The 15,212-nt window shown below is 42.8% G+C and overlaps 1 long non-coding RNA gene across 1 annotated transcript in view; it reads right to left on the reverse strand.

Moving 5' to 3' along the window:
• Positions 1–15,212, reverse strand: part of LOC134761205 (uncharacterized) — a 65,372-nt gene that overhangs the window by 27,468 nt on the left and 22,692 nt on the right. Inside the window, exons 2-4 of the long non-coding RNA XR_010139521.1 lie at positions 12,402–12,580; positions 12,136–12,251; positions 8,226–8,325 (exon numbers count right to left, since the gene is read on the reverse strand). This is a non-coding gene — a long non-coding RNA (uncharacterized LOC134761205). The remainder of the gene's footprint in view (positions 1–8,225; positions 8,326–12,135; positions 12,252–12,401; positions 12,581–15,212) is intronic.

Below are 15,212 nucleotides of genomic sequence, written 5' to 3' on the forward strand. Positions count from 1 at the left end.
AACAGGCTTAATGTCCCACTGGGCCAGCAGGATGTCATTGTTGGTCTGGCGTGGGCTGCTGAGGACTGCTTAAAAACAGGGTAAAGGCAGTGGCAAAACAATTGGCTGTGTCATTCCAAACCCATCCGAGCAAATTACACAGAAGGCATTCAAGCGTCATTATGATTTATATAAATATATGTTGCAGATTTCATTAAGATTAAGCCAACTTTGCTGATATCACTTGCTGGGTTGTTTGCTTTGTCCTTAATCTTTATTTGCAACTGCCAATTAACCTCATAAAGAACTCCCGTGGCCAGTAGCAAGCCTGAGCCTCACCTTGCTTTCTTCTCTTTAGGATTTCAGTCAAGGAGATGCCTACTTGGGGACAGAATCTGGAAAAGACCTCAAAATAGATCTTCTCAAGGCACCCAGAGGCAAACGAGGCATAGACACACTAGGATAAAAGCTGTCTTCAAGTCAGAGCCCTCCCTAGGGTTCCAGGCAGAGCAGAGGACCAGGTCTCCACCTCTGCACTCCCCACCTACAGGTAAGCACCCAGGCAGGGGACACTCAAAGCAGGTGAATGAGGTAATAGTGGCTGTCAACCTTTTCATGTCAATGAAATGAATGATTGTCATTTGAGCAATCTTTCAACAATTAATTTAAATTCATTTATTAAGCTGTAGAGTGCAGGCAATCAGATGCTCAGTATACAGATGAAAAAAATAAGAATACTACAATTCCTTGCCCTAAAGGAATTAACTCTGGTTTAGAGATGGGCACATAAACATGATCTCAGGTTGGGAGAAGAAGGATGAAGAAATCATAATAGTGCAGCACATAGCTGAGGGATTTGGGGTTTTATAAAGCAGGCTGGAATTTTTCAAGTCTTCTAGAAACACCATCTTTTGTTTGTCCAAATAAGATCTTATGCAAAAACTCACACAACTGCTGGAGTGATCTTTCTAAAATGTCAATCTGACCACATCGCTCCTTGGCTTAGAGCAAAGATCTGCAAACTTTCTATAAAGAGCCAGTTGATATATATGTTAGATTTTATAGACCAGACAGCCTCTGTCACAACTACACAACTCGGCCCTTGTAGTGCTAATGTGGCCAGACACAGCAAGTAAATGAACAGTTGTGGCTGTGTTCCAATAAAATTGTGTTTGCAAAAACAGGCAGCTGGTCAGATTTGGACCATGGGCCATAGTTTGCCCTTGACCTAGAGTCACTCAGAGGTTCCCATTCCCTTAGCATGGGACCCCACACTTTTCACAATAGGAACTCCAGCACCCAGTTGACCACTCTGTCCCTCCCCGTCCCTCCCCGTCCCTCCCCGTCCCTCCCGTCCCCTCTCTCTGCATCCTCTGATCCAGCCACATAGAACTTTTCTCTGTAACCTGAAAACACCATGGTCCTTCACAACATGATGTCTTCATGCATGCTGTTCACACTCTCTGAATTGTCTCTACTTTGTCAATGAAATTCCTATTTGTTCATGTTCTAGCACATATGTCCCCATCTTATTATTTTTGCAACATCTGACTACTTGGAAAAACTGATTATTTTCATGTCCATCTATCCCAGCAGAGTCTGAGTTTCTCAAAAGCAGGGTCCATGCATTTATTCCTTTCTGGATCCTGGATCCAAGCTCCCAGCACTAAGAAATATTTAATGGATGAAATACACTACAGTAAATGGAGGGCACTAGACTAGAGATAAACACACTGTGTCCCTGTGTCTTGTTCAATCAGAAGTGTCAAGGTCTATTTCCAAACTTCTGAGCCTGAAAAATTCTCTATAGAGAGCCTCCCTCTTTCCAGATTTTTCTTTCTTTTATTTCTCCTTCCAATTCTTCTTTCATTTTTTTCTTTCTCTATTATACTCTAACATCTCACACAATGAGTACAGAATAGTGAAGGACCATCCCATTACTTTTATCTAGTAACTAGAAATTTTGCCTAAAGTTACTTATTCAACACACATTTTTTAGTACCTTCCATATGTTTAGGATACACCTGTAAACAAGGGAGTTGTACCCTAACCTCTCAAGAAGCCCTGAGTTTACTGATAGATAAAGGAAATGAACAGGTGATTAAACTACAGATTGGTAAATGTTACAGTAGAAAGCAGGGGTAGTGGAAGCAGGTGATTTAACCCCAAACCTGGGATGGCAGGAGGTGGGAAGTCAGATAATTCTTACTTGATTAAATGATATCTGAGGCAAGGCGTGGAGTTGTCATATTAGGTAGGAGTTAGTCAGGTAAGTGGGGCAAAGAACATGCCAGGAGGAGGGACAGGAAAAGCAAAGTCCTGAAAGTGAGAAAGAGGCATGAACTCAGGGAACAGAGAGTAATTTAGCCTCAGGCAAAGTTGTACTGTGCTCAACATTTGTGGCAAGTTTCATTGGAGCTGACATCACTATCCCAGGGGTGGAACCTAGTGAGTGGGACCCCCAGCAGATGTCTCAGGAAGAAGCAATAGTTGGAGTCACTCAAGTAGAAGCAATATAATTCCAGCCAGCTTAGATGAGGGCAGAGCTGAGCTACAACTCAGCTCCTAAGCCAAGAGCCGGCAGTTTATGCATTCCAAAAATATGAGTGAGCCACTGTGATGCAGGGAGAGATACAATGATTGGACAGACAGACAGGAGCAAACAGGTTTCCAGAAGCCCATCAATCAGGCTGAGGACTGGGGGGCAGGAGTAGCTGGGACCAGAGGCACCCACCACCATGCCCGGCTAATTTTTTGTATTTTTAGTAGAGACGGGGTTTCACCGTGTTAGCCAGGATTGTCTTGGTCTTCTGACCTCACGATCCACCTTCCTCGGCCTCCCAAAGTGCTGGGATTACAGGTGTGAGCCACCAAACCTGGCCAGGATTGAGTTTTATACCAGCAGAGGCACTGAAGGGTCTTTCAGAAACTAAGAAGGAGAAAAGTAGAGAACAGGAAGACCTCAACTGTGAGAATCAGGGGAGAGAGCTCTACTCCCAGGTGCTGCTCATGGGTCCATTGGGGTTCATCACTATTCTATTCTGCCTGGCTTAGATACCACTGGCTCAGTATTGCAGAGAATCGTGGCTGATGTTATCTGTGTCTAGAGTCAAATATCCCTGAGAGTATAACAGCTTGCTTGGCCCGGTTGAGGAACCCCAAGCCCCCAAACTTTCTAGAAACTGGCCATCATTAGGATTGATTTTGCCAGTAACATACCTTCCCTCCCTTTCGACGCAGGGCCACCATTTCATCCTTTGAAATAAAATAACACCACAGTCCTGTGCTTTTCACTAAGATTCATTTTAGCTTCCTTCTATAACCTTCAATAATCTCTCCATGAACACCTTGCAGAGTCTCGTTCTAAGCCTTTGGGGCTCTGGGGTTAGAGGTTAACTCTTAATTGAGCCTCCTCTTACCAAGAACAAACAGCACAGGCTGTCTACCCGGCAGGATTTACATACTCAGCCTTACACCTTGTCTTCTCCTCCATTCAAGACAGCGGGGCCTGCAGAAGCCTTGATCTCTGAGTGGTCTATGACCATGAGGTGGAGAGATACAACTGCCTTCTCGAGGACCCAAGGGAAAACCGAGCTGTGGCTGTCTGAGTCTTATCAAAGGAAAAATGGTAACAGCACTTTTATTTTAATGAGTAATGTAGGGGAAAAAACTTGTAAGTAAGAATTCGAAACTAAATTTGCCAAATATGCTGAGAGTTGATCCTTGGAGAAACTTTATCTTACTGCATAGTCAAACACATTGACTATGGGGGCACCTGGCAATTACTGTGTGGCATAGATTCAATTTGTTCTTGTGTTGACAATATTATCTGGCACAGGGAACAGGAAACCTCCACACATATTTTAGTAAACACAATCCCAGATCATGAGGAAGGGCTTCTGGAGGCTCCTCATAGACACAGCCAGCATCCTGTTTTGCTTCGCAGCCAGTGAAGAGGCATGGCCCATCCAAATCTCCCAGTTGTGGGGGCTCGTTGAGCAGTCTGGGAAGGGCTGAAACAGAGACAGCAGACATCCTCTGATGTCTGAAGATGATTAAAAGCAAAAGAGGAGATCTCTGGTAGTCTATTCTTTTTTCTCTGATAGATTGGTGATTCTCAAAATTTGGGGGAGGGGTGCAATTTGTGGGAAAGCCTGAAATGTATTTGTATGGCTTATCCATAAAGACCATAAAGCCAGTCTTATTTTTCCTAAACAAAATTCTTGTTATTTCAGGGAATAATTTTACTGCCTTGCATGTATAAAGACATATCTTATCACTTATCCAAAACTATGATAATTCCATTTGGAAGAATAATGTGGCATAGTCATGGTGCCTTTGCCAATTTCAGGCGAATGTCAAATACTGGTAATGGGAGAATATGTGGATCTCAGTCCTGTTGAGAGATAAAGGTGGGCAGAGTCAGGGTGGGGGCACTACTGGTCCTTTCACTATCTGACTTCATTATACCTTTGACAGGTGCCAAGTACTGAGTGTTGGCATAATGAAGGCAATTTCATTTGCCAAGTTATGCCTTCAATAGACTTCATTCCAGATGACTATAGGACTCATTTAAGTACTGCTTTACCAACGAGTACTCTAGGCTACTAGTTTTCTATTCTCTAATAGTTACCAGGGATTCACCGCCTTCGACTCAGCCAGATTACATAACCTATACCAGATTTTTATCCTAGAGAGTCTAATGCCTATAACCACTTCTGGTACTAAATATTGTACCCATTAAGGTTTAGTTATAGATAATAGGACTATTCCTTTAACAATTTTTGAGAATTAACACGGGGAATTATTGGAGGAGTTTGAGGAGCAGGCTGCAGAATTAACCTCCAAGAATGATTTCTAGAATAGCACTGTGGGATTGGCTACCAGAGGAAGGACCTTCTACCATAAGAAGAATGCTGGTGGTCAGGAAGGATTACGGAGACTCTTGTTTCCAGGGTCACATTGAGGCTGCACGGTCAATACCAGCAACAGAATATCTCTTAGGTTAAAACCTTCCCTGCCACTTTGGGAGGCTGATGCGGGTGGATCACAAGGTCAGGAAATTGAGACCATCTTGGCTAACACAGTGAAACTTCATTTCTACTAAAAATAAAAAAAAACTAGCCAGGTGTAGTGGCACATACCTGTAGTCCCAACTACTCGGGAGGCTGAGGCAGGAGAATCTCTTGAACCCGGGAGGCAGAGGTTGCAGTGAGCCAAGATCGCGCCATTGCACTCCAGCCTAGGTGACAGAGCAAGACTCCATCTCAAAAAAAACAAAAACAAACAAAAAAAAACCTTCCCTGCGTAACTTAGGCCTGATTCAAATATTGCTAAGTGTGTCTGATTATAAAATCAGATCACATTCAAAACTTTAGCTGCAGAGGAATCTAGAAAATACTGTTTTCAGTTTTCCAATGTCTTCAGCACAAAAGAAAGAATACTTAAAGGAGGTTGCCAGCAGATGTGGAGGGAGCCAGGCTACAGTATTCACTCTTCCACCACCCCGAGTTCCATCCAAGTTCTCAAATTATGAATTAATCAGCCAAGTATTTGTTGCAGTGCTACTGCACACAAAGTACCTTGGCGGGTACAGGGTTGTATGATGTGTGTCTCAAGTATGATGTTCGTTGATTTCACAAACTAAGCCAAATTAATGGGCTGGAATGAATATTTCCCTTCAGAGGGGAACCCTGTGCAGATCTTACATGGGACAGTCTGGCCTCAGACGTTTTCTGGACTCCCTTTGGAGGGCTTAATGAGCATAGACACATATGTACCCTTGAAATCAGGTTCATGGTTTTAAAACCATACTTGTCGGAACAGTATCTCATGTTGACAATGTGCCAGGCCCTGTGCTATGTTGTTTACATGCATTACATTACTTCAATTGCATGACAAATTACACTGTGAAGTAGGTGCTATTCTCATTTCTCTTTTAATGAAAGAAATAAAAGCTCAGAAAAGTTAAGTGACTTTTGCAGTCTCACGTGTTCTAAGTGTTCAGCAGGAGAAGGAAACTAAAGGCTCTGTGGCTTCAAAGGCCATTCTCTTCCCATAACATTAACATTCCTTTCCTTAACTAAGAGAATGGAGTTTTCCTTCCAGCCTGAGAGCCTACCATATCTCTTGGGCTTGGATCTCAGTGATGTTCTACTGTTTCCATGAAGGGCAGCCTCTCAGTGCAAAAAGACATCTCTGAGTTGGTTACTGTTCCTGAATAAATTCAAGTGAATATGCTTAGATCTGCAGCAGTCCTAAGAAGAGAGAGCAGGAATGTTGTGAATCATGGATTTATTACTTTAATATTCCCAAAGCTTCACCAAGTGGCTATCTGAGAAAGGAATAGTCATCAACTAAGTATAACAAGAATAGGATGTATAATCAATAATCATCAAGATGTATAAGGTGAAGTGTGTTTACTTAGATTTAAACATGTCACTTCATTATTGTATCTAGGTAATATTTGGCTTCCATTCTCATGTGATACGTAATTCCTTCCTTCACTTTCTTTCTGATACAATGTAATACTGAGGTTCAATATGTGAGCTCAGTGTAGTTTTGATCCCTGGCTCAGTCACTTACTAAATATGGAACTTGAGCTAATTACTTAATCTCTTCTTAAGTCTCATTTTTCCTCTAAGTAAAATAATGATAATAGTGGTACCTACCTCACAAGGTTATTCATACAGTTGTTGAATAGATTAAATCTGATCATTTGAAAAAGGCATTAACATACTCTTTGGTACATAGTAAACACTAAATAAATGTGAGATATCACTTTTTTTTATTTTTTTTTGAGACAGAGTCTCACTCTGTCACACAGGCTGAAGTGCAGTGGTATGATCTCAGCTCACTACAACCTCTGCCTCCTGGATTCAGGTGATTCTCCTGCCTTAGCCTACCAAGTAGCAGGATTACAGGCACGCACGACCACACCCAGCTAATTTTTGAATTTTTAGTAGAGACAGGGTTTCACCATGTTGACCAGGCTGGTCTCGAACTCCTGACCTCAGATGATCTGCCCGCCTCGGCCTCCCAAAGTGTTAGGATTACAGGCGTGAACCACTGCGCCCAGCCAGAATTTACTTTTTATTTATCATGTACAAAACTCTTCTCTAGGCACCCTAAAAATTCTTACCTTCACTAATTCAACAAACATTTACTGAATGCTGGAGAGTATAAAGGATTCCGATATGGTTTCAGCCTCTAGGAGCTCAATGTGTGGCAGAGGAAACAGATCAGTGAACAAATCAATGGAGTTAAGAGTCTATGGTATCTAGTTGTGATACACACTGTCCAGAAGAGAGTGCAGCCATGAGAGTGAGTGGTAGTTCTACTTAGCTGTTATGTCTGGGGAGGCTCCAAAAAGATGTTTGAGATTAGTCTAGAAAGATGGTTCCAGAGGGTAGAAAAAAGAAAGGGAATTCTATGCAGAAACAAACAAACAAAAAAGCAAGAACGAAAGCAAGCTGACAGGAAGGGAACCGTAGGTATTGTGATGGGACAAAACTCAAACAAGGGGTGGGAGGCAGACGGATCTAGAGTCTGGGGGGAAGTTGCCATAAGTAGTCACAAGCAATGTCAGCAAACATTGCTCTAAACTATATAAATCCCAGTGCTCCTGGTGGCCCAGTCCCTTAACAAAGTCACATTTAAGAAAAAGTTTCATTGTCAGGAGGGAATTAATGACAATCAAATCTTCCCCGGCCATCATACTTAAAAATGTCAGAGGGTAGAAATACAGTCAATGCCAAGAACTCCTAATATGTAGGTTTGCATCTCTCTCCCCAAATCTTACACTCATAACAACTGTAGAACATGTCTTCCGTCTCTCCACTCCACAAGTCCCACGTGCAGTTTCTTCATTGCCATGCCCCTCTTTGGTCCATCCCAGCTACAGCCACCCGCTAAGTGCCTGCTTTGCTCCCACCTGCTGGCCAGTCCAAGGGAGGCCAATAGGGAATTCTCAACCATGTTGCGCTACAAGACAGCATAGCCAGGGCATTCATTTGCTGGTAGACCCCATATGGTTTTAAGAAAAGGAGGCTATCTCTAGCTCAGTGACTCCTGGAAGGCCTCAGGCACCAGGTGATACCTGAGTTGGGACTGTGCCATCTGAGAAGTCCCAGATGGAACTTGGACAGACGGAAAATAAGAAAAAAGCCATGTTGAGGAGAAAGAAAGGAGTGAATGGAGCCAACGCTGGTGTAGGATCTCTTTGCATTGGGAACAGTTGTACTCACTTTGCCCTCTGCACACCTGGGATGCATGCAGGTTTTCTGAGACACCACAGCATTTTGGAAGTAGAAGAGAACTTAGATATTCTGTCGTCCAGCCCTTTGGCTTTAGAGATGAAATTTGGGACCAGAGAGAAAAAGAACATACAGATTCTTGTTTAAAATTCATTTACTTCACTTCTTCAATCAAAATTACAAATTAGATTCATCATCCCCAGGAAACTGTGATGTTTTTTGTCGTGAGTATGAACATAGAGAGTCACAAAATGTATGAAAGAGGTGGGTGGGTATCTGTGTGTTCCTTTTAAAAAGGGTGTCCTCCTTGGGATATGTCCTTCAGGATTAATTTTAGCAAGGATGGAGTGGGAGAAAGGCAGTATGGGGTGAGCATTTTAAGGGGTGGTACTAATTTGAATTCTCCCTGGGCTTTGCCACTTACAAGTGGAGTATGATGTTGGTCGGTTCCTTAGTCTCCTTGAGCCTCAGTTTCCCTGTCTGTAAAATGAAGTGTGTGATTGCACCTTGCTCTCTGTGTTGTCAGGATCAATTGAGATAATGAACATAAAGCCCTTAACAAAGGGACTGGCAGGAAGTCACTGCTAAATTGGTGGTAGCTAATATTATTAGTTCTGTTGAACAAACAAATTCTGTAGGCACCTTGCCGCAGACATTCTAATATGTTCAGCATCCATTTCAATCGTATTTATTGTGTTTCCCTTGTCCTCTGGGCCATGGTCCATATTTACAGGCAAGGTGCTTTGTTGGCAATATCAGCATTGATTGTGGGACGACCTGGGGGCCTTCATACTGTCCCTTCCTCAAGATGGCCATGCCAGTCAACCCTCAGGGGAATAGCAGGGCTCTGCCAATTGCACTTGGCATGGAGCGTGTGGTCAGCAGGATGAGCACAGCCTCCATCCTGGCTGGGAAAGGTGAGCCGGCAGATGCTGATTCCAACACAGACGTTGCCCAGGAGAGTGGCAGCCGCTGGTGTCAGGAATTGCTAATTGTGTTGCCTCCTGGCACAGCATTCACACACAGCCCTAGAATGGCTCTTGCATTGGAAAAGGATTCTTTCTGCTTCTCGTTTTGTGGCAATTTCCTTCTCAGGGACAAAGCCTGGCTCTGTTACAAGATTTGGTTTACAGAAAAAGGCCCTTGTACAGTGCCCAGTTTTCCAGATGGGTTCCTCTTTAAACTAAAAAAAAAAAATTAATTTGGCCAAGTTCACCTGGTGAACCCAGACGCGCAGTAGGGCTAGTCTTCCCATTTGAATGCCATCTTTTTAAATTAAACTTTCTCTCTTAAAGGCAAAACACACTGATTATTTAGTTTGTTTCCTGCCCAGAAAACTCACAAAACACACACACATCCTATAATATAGCACATTTATTATAATAGTTCTCCCTCCCTATTTCAAGCACTGCAGTATTTCACCATGGAAAGGATCTGGCCTTTGCTATCAAAACTCTTGATTCTGAATTCTGGGTCTGCCACAACAGACCTTTGTGACTTTGGACAAGAGTTCTGTCTTTGAGGCTCAGTCACCTTGTGTGTAATATGTGGATAAGACAACCTACCCTCTCCATCTTGCAAAGAATAAAGGAGATGAGTTATGTAAATTACTTAATATTGGGTGCATGGAGCATGGTAAATGCTCATTAAATGCCCCGCTATTATTTCATGTAACTAGTTGCAGAACAAATAAAGTCACATCTCTCTTAATAGTGTAATAATTTCTCAAGCTTTTCATACGACCAAATTACCAAGAAGCCCAGAAGTTTTTACTGGGGACCTCTCCATTGCTCCTGAATTGTCCGAGAATGCTTAATCAGCATGAAGGAGGCAGTTTGCTCTAAATGCTTCACAGAGAGCTGGAGAATCAGTCAGCAGGTGGGCCCCATTTTTTGCTGTTGCTTCATACAGGGTTGACATTGAAACATAGGCCTGCATTGGCCATGGGGCCCATCTACTGCCGCAAAGATGCCAGTGCTGGTTCGGCAGTTTTTCCAGGATGTAAAGTGAATGGCAAGGCATTCTTTATCCCGACAGCAACATATGTCTGTAGTCCAGAATGCTACTGTGGGCCCATTTTCCAGGTACAGCAACACTTTAACTACAGGTGTTAATACAGGTTTTTGTGTGGACTGGAGTTGGTTAGTGTTAATTGAGCCAGGGGAAACACATACACACACACACACACACACACACACACACACACACACACACACACCCTTGTACCTAGAGGATAGGCCCACAACAGCATTCTGGACTACGGATGTGCATTCCACTGTGGATATATAAATATATCACACATTGAAATACACACGGCTGGGCGTGGTGGCTCACGTCTATAATCCCAGCACTTTGGAAGGCTGAGGTGGGTGGATCATGAGGTCAAGAAATCGATACCATCCTGGCCAACACGGTGAAACCCCATCCCTACTAAAAATACAAAATTAGCTGGGCATGGTGGTGCACACCTGTAATCCTAGCTACTCAGGAGGCTGAGGCAGGAGAATCGCTTGAGCCTGGGAGGCAGAGGTTGCAGTGAGCTGAGATCACTCCATTGCACTTCAGCCTGGGCAATAAAAGCGAAACTCTGTCTCAAAATAAATAAAAGAAATGCACACACAAACATACACACCCATAGCAATCACTAGGCATGGGTGCATGGATTATCTCATTTAATTTTCACAACTGCTGTCTTAGTCTGCTAGGGCTTCCATAATAAAATATCATGAAAGAGAGAGAGAGGGAGATCTTTCTCTGATGCCCTCTTATAAGGACACCAGTCTCATCATGAATGCCGAACCCCCATGACCTCATCTAATCCTAATTACCTTCCAAAGGCCTCATCTCCAAATACCATCACATCGTGGGTTAGGTTGAAATTTGGTGGAGGCACAAACATCCAGTTCATGATAGCCACCCTATGAGTTAGCTACTAGCATTTTTCTTATTTTATATATGAGGAAACAGGCATAAAGAGGTGAAGTAACTTACAGTCACTTGAACTGGTAAGAAGCAGATTTGGGCTATTTATGTTGTGAATAGAAACAGTCAGAATCTGTATTTCCAGTTCTTTTTTATTTTATTAGTTCTTACATGAACTTGGGTTTTTTAGATTACAACTTTTTGCTTGCTACTCTCATGCTCAGCATGCATCTGCCTGCATGGTTGAGTGAGGAGTGGGCAGTGCCTCCACCAGAATGCACCACTCTATGACAATTTATACTGGGGCGTCAGATGGCCATGCTGGTCTTCCCTCTTCCCGGTGAACCCCCAGAGGCAGTTTTGTCTTCCCTCCTGCCAACACACCTCAGCCAAGAGAGTTTTGTTTTATCAGAGAGGTTCTAATAACTCTGAAGCTTTTTTGTTGTTGTTGAGACGGAATTTCAATCTTGTCACTCAGGCTGGAGTGCAATGGCGTGATCTTGGCTCACCACAACCTCTGCCTTCTGGGTTCAAGCGATTCTTCTGCCTCAGCCTCCTGAGTAGCTGGGATGACAGGTGCCTGCCACCAGGCCCGGCTAATTTTTTGTATTTTTAGTAGAGATGGGGTTTCACCATGTTGGCCAGGATGGTCTCAAACTCCTGACCTCAGGTGATCCGCCTGCCTCAGCCTCCCAAAGTGCTGGGATTACAGGCATGAGCCACTGTGTCTGGCAACTCTGAAGATTAAAAGCAACAGGCTCCAAATAAATGCTGGTGCCTTTGCAACTCTTAGGCTTCTCAGCCTCCACACAAATGTGCTCTTTCATCATCCAGTGACCAGCCTGTTTACTGCCACTGACACAACTCCTTGCTCCTTGTCCTTAAGCCTTATCCCTGACTAGAGCTCAAACTTATTGGTGCCCAAGGCCAGGGCCAGGAGAGGATAATAGCATGAGGTTTAAAGAGTCCAAACACTTACAGTGGTGAAGTGTGCAGATTCTGATGCCAGATGGTCTGTGTTCTAATCCTGGCACCTCTTGTGCATCTTTCAGCAATTTACTAGATTTCCTGTGCCTCCATCCCAATGTCTGAAAACTGGAGATCCCAATAGTAACTCATAAGGTTTTTTGAGAGGGTTAAATGATATGATACACACAAAGCACTGAGAACAATGTTTGGCATATATAAAGCGCACCATAAATGTGACCTATTATAAATATAAATCTTAGATGTACCACTGCTTACCTACACAACGGAGGGCATTTCATTCAGCTTCTCCAGCTTTGGTTTCTTCATATGTAAAATGCAACAGATGGAAATAAAAACCATATTAAGGCTCCAGATGTGGTTTCCAGTTCCAGTCTGTCACTAGTCAGCTCTGGATATTAGCAAGTAATTCTGTCTCATTGTGCTTCAGTGTTTGCCTATAAAATGAGAACAGAATCAGATCATCTGTAAAATCCTGTTATCGTAAAGATATGTTTCTGTTATCTTAGTATATTGCTGGGTGCAGGGTAAGTGTTCAATACCAATGATCCTGTAAATCCATAACATGCTTTTATTGTTCATATATAATTATGATTACTTCCATGGAGTTGTATTGAATGGGAATACATAAAGTTTCATTTGTTATTTACAACAATCCTATGAGAGAGTAATATTGATGAAGGCAGCTGTATTAGTCTGTTCTCCAATTGCTATAAAGAAATATGTGAGCCAGGGTAATTCATAAAGAAAAGATGTTTAATTGGCTCATGGTTCTGCAGGCTGTACAGAAAGCATGATGCTGGAATCTACTTGGCTTCCAGGAAGGCCTAAGGAAACTTACAATTGTGACGAAGGCAAAGAGGGAGGAGGCACTTTGCTTGGCCAGAGTGGGAGCAAGGGAGAGAAGGGGGGAGGTACTACATACTTTAGAATGTCCAGATCTCATGAGGCCTCACTATTGCAAGGAAATTGCCAAGGAGAATGGTGCTAAATTATTCATGAGAAATTGCCCCCATGATCCAACCATTTTTCACCAGGCCCCACTACTAATATTGGGGATTACAATGTGATTAGAAATTTGGGTGGGGACACACATCCAAACTATATCAGTAGCTAACATGGTTTCAGGGCTTACTGTATTTCGTATAAATTCCTCCCATGCTCTGCTTCATTCAGTCTCCACAATAGTGCTCTGAATTAGGTATTATTCTTATTCCCATTGTTCAGATGAGAAAGTAGAGGCTTGGAGGTTTAAGTAACATGTTTTGTGTTACTTTGGTGGAGCTGGGGCTGAAGAATAGGACATAAGAAGAAGACTGCTCCATAGACAGGCAATTATTAATAAAGCCACCTGACAGGGAGAGACTCTGAAGCTCGGTCAGGAAATAATAGGTCCAAATTCACTTACAAGTGAGCAACAAGGTCAAAACCAGAATCCAGGCTTTCTCTTCCCTCATCTGGAGTGTGCTCCACTGTGCAGCCTCTCAAGCCCTCTTGCTTGTGGAATAAATGAATACAAATGAATGCTGATTTGTATTCATTTCCAGCTAACTGACAGATTTACACTAACCAGCAGATTTACACTTTCTCCGCAGCACACCTTCAACAAACACATCTTCATGCATACTCTTTTCAGTCTTTGGGGATCTGTCTTCTCTGACTCACTCCCTGGCCCTGGCAAACTAAAGTCGTAGCCCTGTCTGTGAGCATGTCAGTACCAGACTCCAACAAAGGCTACGGTAAGCACTGAGAAACGGGCAGATCGTACTGCTTTACCTGGTAGTGAAATCAAAGACAGAGGTCTCCAAGTGCAGATGACAGAAGTTCCCAAGACAAAATGAGCCACAGGAATTCCCAGGGCTGGCAGCAGATGTGAGAGGTTTTGGAAGAAATTACCCAGCCTAATTAAATGTGAAATAATACATAAAGGGAGCAAGAAAGTCCTGTGTTCCCTCTCTTTAATGTGCCTACATTCACAGGGCATCTGTCATTTTGGTACCAAGTCTCAGAAAACAGCCTCAAAGGAGAAATCCAGGTAAGAAATTCCACTCTGCTTGAAATAGAGAACAAAGATATTACTGGAAGAATTAATGAGTACATTAATGAAAGATAGGTAATAGTGCAGAAGGGCCAAATACAAGGCTTAGCCCAAGGAATGAGTCTGATGAATGTTTGTTGAATTAACTCTTCTATTCCTTTAGTCACTTAGGTCTGACATAGCTGCCATAATGCCAGGTTAAGTGATAGAATTTACAATGAAACAAGTCTGAATCCACACCTTCAGACTGCTGCTCACTAGTTCTGTCAATCTAGAAGGGTTGCTATCTACTCTAACCCTGTTTCTTACGTATACATTTATTTATAGCATTTTCTTGAAAATTAAGTGAACCTAAAAAAATAATTCAGTGATTACCGCATTTATTGTGACAGATCTAAGCATTTGATGATATGAAGGCCACTCAGAGAGTTTCTCCGAATTGCACCATTCATGCTTTCCTTCAACAAGCCTGTTTTGTTGGAGGAGCTGATCTGATCTTCCCCTCAGACTGAAAGGAGCATGCGAGGCAGCTTAGAAAAGCAAAGTTCAACCTGAACACAGGAAGACATTATTTAAGCCTGAATAACTCTGCTCTGGGGAGCTGTACTAAAGTTAAAATAATTTTGCATGCAGATATAGTTGTTCATTTACACCAGAGGGTACAGTCACATCTCTCTGGCTGGGATTGGGTTTCTTTGAAAGTAGGGGACAACCAAACTGCCAATCTGATGAGAAGAGGCAGATCCCAAAGTGGAAAAAGGGGACCCAGAAGGTGGGCCTTCATCTGAGTAGGAAAAGAAATTCTCCCCTGTGAACCACCAGACACGTAGGGTCTCAGGGCTGGGGGTGGCTACATGGCCTGGGCCTGTAGAGTCACATCTCAGAGGTTTAAGGTCCTGCTAATGTGATTTATGTAGATGTGAATTTTGAAATATTAATGTAAATGTGATGATAATGTGTCTCCTCAGCTAGGAAATCCAAAAAAGCTACCCCAGAGAGGTTACATTTATTTTATTTTATTTTTCATGGGA

This window comes from Pongo abelii, chromosome 23 (assembly GCF_028885655.2).
Source record: "Pongo abelii isolate AG06213 chromosome 23, NHGRI_mPonAbe1-v2.0_pri, whole genome shotgun sequence".
NCBI classification, from domain to species: domain Eukaryota; kingdom Metazoa; phylum Chordata; class Mammalia; order Primates; family Hominidae; genus Pongo; species Pongo abelii.